Source organism: Aulonocara stuartgranti (assembly GCF_965226115.1).
Source record: "Aulonocara stuartgranti genome assembly, chromosome: 13".
Classification (NCBI taxonomy): domain Eukaryota; kingdom Metazoa; phylum Chordata; class Actinopteri; order Cichliformes; family Cichlidae; genus Aulonocara; species Aulonocara stuartgranti.
The window spans coordinates 11,118,803-11,122,820 of record NC_138949.1 but is presented as its reverse complement, the minus strand read 5'-3'; positions in this window follow the sequence as shown (position 1 = coordinate 11,122,820).

Here is a 4,018-nt window from a genome sequence, read left to right as displayed (position 1 = left end):
GTAAAAGAACAGTACCAAAAAAGATGCGTCACAGTTTCTGGATGATCCCCACAGAAAGTACAATTAGTATTTATGTCCCTTTTAAATTTTACCATGTAGTGACTGGCTGGATAACATTTATGTAGAATTTTAAATGAGACTTCTTTCACCTTATTTACAATCAAATATTTATGGGGGACCATCCAGACTGTCTTCCACTTGATATCTGGAACATATCGGTTCCAATAAGATATTATATATGGGAGAGAGACGATATCTTCTTGGAATAAACTACGTATTCTCTTATTGCTGTTACCAAGTTCCTGTGAAAAGCAGATTTTTCCTATTGGTGACTCAGCTGGATCAGGGAGAGTGACTGAGGTAGATATTGAGCTGTCAGTGTTTTTATATAACATTAAAGTCCCTGAGGGTATGGCACCAAGCACCATTGAGAATTCCTGAACACTGATTGGAAAATTATATAGTGCAATAAAGTCGTTGTAAGTAAGTAAGTAGTTGTCCCTCTTTACTAACCAGCTGAGCCACCAATAGGATTCCATTTTGGACCCAAGTTTCCAGGAAAAGTGATTTATTTTTATATAAAATATCTCTGTTGTTCCAGATAAGATATTTGTGAGGTGAGAAGTTGTGTTTATAAATGAGGGTCCACGCTAAGAGGACCTGCTTATGGAAGGATGAAAGCTTTACAGGGAGTTTCTCAACATTGTAATTACAATTTAAAATAAAATTAAAGCCACCAAAACGAGAGAAAATATAATGTGGTATAAAGTTCCAGATAGAGGTAGGGTTTTTAAGAAAATGTTTAGCCCAATTAATTTTGAAAGTGTTATTTAAAGTAGAAAAGTCTAAGACGTTAAGTTCACCTGATTCGTACTTATTCATCACAACAGTTTTTCTAATATAATGCGTACGGTTTTTCCATATAAAATTAAAGAGCATACGGTCAATATCTTTACTAATTTTCTTATCCAGATGTAAGGAGAGAGCAGCATATGTTAATCGGGATAACCCTTCAGCTTTAGTAATTAACACTCTACCTTTCAAAGACAAGTCCCTTTGCAGCCACTGGTTGAACTTTTTTAGGGTTTTCTGTATAATTGGAGTGAAGTTTGAAGAGCATCTTGATTTTTGGTCTTTGGATATTAACAGTCCCAAGTATGTGACTTCTTGTTTAACAGAGATATTACAGATAGTATTTGCAGGGCAGTCTTTAATTGCTAGTAACTCACACTTTTTTAGATTTAGGCATAAACCAGAGGCCTCAGAGAAATCACTAATCACAGTAAGGGCTGGAGGGATTTGGTTTGCATTCTTCAAGAAGAGTGTGGTGTCATCGGCTAACTGGCTGATGACGAGCTCCTTATCAGCTATGGTGATTCCTTGTACAACACTGTTTGAAATATTAGTAGCAAGAATTTGTGTACAAAGTAAAAATAAATATGGTGAAATAGAACATCCTTGGCGAATAGCACGTTTCAGGTCAAATCTCGGGGTGGAGCCGTTAATCATTTTAATAGAACTATTGCCATGTGTGTATAAGGTTTTGACAGCTTTACAGAAAAACTTGCCAAAGCCAAATTTTTCCAAAGAGTGGAAAATAAATTGATGTTCAATCTCGGGGGCGTTTTTGTGAAGCACGTATCGAGGCTTGCTTTGATTACGTATGCAGTGACGTTCGAGGCCTCGCGGGCAGTCCGTACCACGTGACTGATTCAGGGACGGGTTCACCGGTTCGCGCCAGATTCGAAATAAAATGGGCAGAAAAACACAGCAGATTTCCCATCACACTGGATTTCGTACGTGTTACATAGTTACTTGAGCATTTCTTCTTCGATCGAACCAGCAAGGAAGAGATTTTTTATTTTATTTTATCTCTCCTAATAAAGTATGCACACAGTAATAAATATCACAAATGATAAGCATCATAATATAAATAAACAACACTACAGATCCTATAATCTGATTTCTGTCTTTTAGTTTATTAAAAAGTGAAGCACCAAACACTAGTTTGTGTCATTATCCAGATGTAGCATGATTACACAGGTACTAGGAGCGGGTTTTGATTATCGATTAAAATCGATTCTAGCTTGGATAACGTGATATCGATTCATTAAAACCCTGAATCGATTTTTAATATAAATATTACTACATTTCAACCACCACCAAACAACTGAAACAGTAAATGAGAGCAGGTACATGGATTCTGCACAAAGACGTAAACACAAAGCGTGGACCGCTGACGCATCAGAATCAGTGAGATGTCGCCTTTCTCACCAGACAGCAGGGACACGGTCGGGGCTGAAAGCCGACAGCTCACTGATTCTGTTCCGTCGGCGGGTCTGTGCTTCATGTTTAAGCCTTTTTTGGCTGATTCTGAAGCTGCAGGTTTTATTTCTCTTCAAACAATATATTGACCGAACCAGCAGTAAAAGGAGATCCAAACTACGCTTCACATAAACATCGTCATGAATTTCCTCTTACTTTTGCTGTTTTGCTTTCACCAGGATAAAATCACACTTCATGCACAGCTTTCTCTCTCTCACTCTCTCTCTCTCTCTCTCACTCACACACACACACACACGCACACACACACACACACAGTATACTTCAAGACCAGTTTCCCGTCTAAAAATCTGTTTTCTGTGTTATTCGCTTGTTTGTTATGCATAAGACCTCCGTTCTTTACAGCGCTGTCAGCCGCTGTTTTTTCCATTTTAAATACTTCCGAAAAGAAAACCTAATTTCTGCCGTTCAATAGGCTACTAAAATAATTTAAACTTTTTAACATTATGCAAAATTGCAAAACGCTAAGGTGTGTCTCTAATAAAACCTCTGTAATTTGCTCTGCTTCAATTCAGCAGCATCAGGTAATGTTCATTTGTTGATTATTGGTTTTCTTTCGGTTTTGATCTACTGCTGAATATTTTTATAAAATCGTTTTTCTGTTTTAGCCTCAGCTATGTTGACACAAAGGCATCTGCTGTGATGCTTACACATTAGATAAAGTCTCAAAAGTGTCAGCTTTCTTTTTATAGTTATAAAAATATGCAAATGTACTGATCTATGATCTGAATTATACTATTGACTGACTGTCTGAGGCTAACAGTTACACAATCATACCAAAACTCCGTCCTGATAGTTTCCACTTTCTCTTTTGTATCACACATACTGAGACAATATTCGGGATAAATAACCATGAAAACTATTTATTTATTCCGTTTAGAGGTTTACACATCATTATAATCACAGAGCCCGCTTCACTTGAATTGTCCACTTGATGGCGCAGTAGAGCAAATGAATCATCACAACGCTTCGAACCATGAGTCGACCAATTGGGTGGAAAGCTTCAGTTCATCATGAGGCTTCATCTCACCATCACTAGACGTATGCCCCCAACTCCCCTTCAAAGTCTTTTTAACAGATAGTCGGAGGGTCCCCTTTGTACCAATTGTTATTTTACAGTTACAGCGAATAACTATTTCTAAAAGTTAATTCAATTCAATTTTATTTATATAGCGCCAAATCACAACATAAGTCGCCTCAAGGCGCTTCATAGATACAGAGAAAAACCCAACAATCATATGACCCCCTTGTGAGGGACCAAGCAGCCAAAGCAAAGAGGACACAAGCAAAAATATCTTCAAAAAGGGTTTTCTTTATTTTAACCCTCAAAAAGTCCAAAATTAACAAAATTCAAAACCATACTTAGCAGGCCCATAAAACAGGTCATATAACTCTACAAAAAGTAATTTCCAAAACTTAAACAACAAAGTGAGACACAACTTAACTCACAAACTGACCTAATTAAAAAGACACATGAGGGTAGCTTTTATAATGATTTGGCCAAACCATTTGAACACAATAGGGGGGAAAACAAAAACACACACTAATATTAACTAAGCACAGAATAACCTAACTAAGCCTAAAACACCCCTGCTCCTGGTAAGCCCATGGTTGGTCCTGCTGAGCAGGCATTTTGTCCCCAGAGTCCTCAGCCACGCCTTTTGCCCAGACAGGA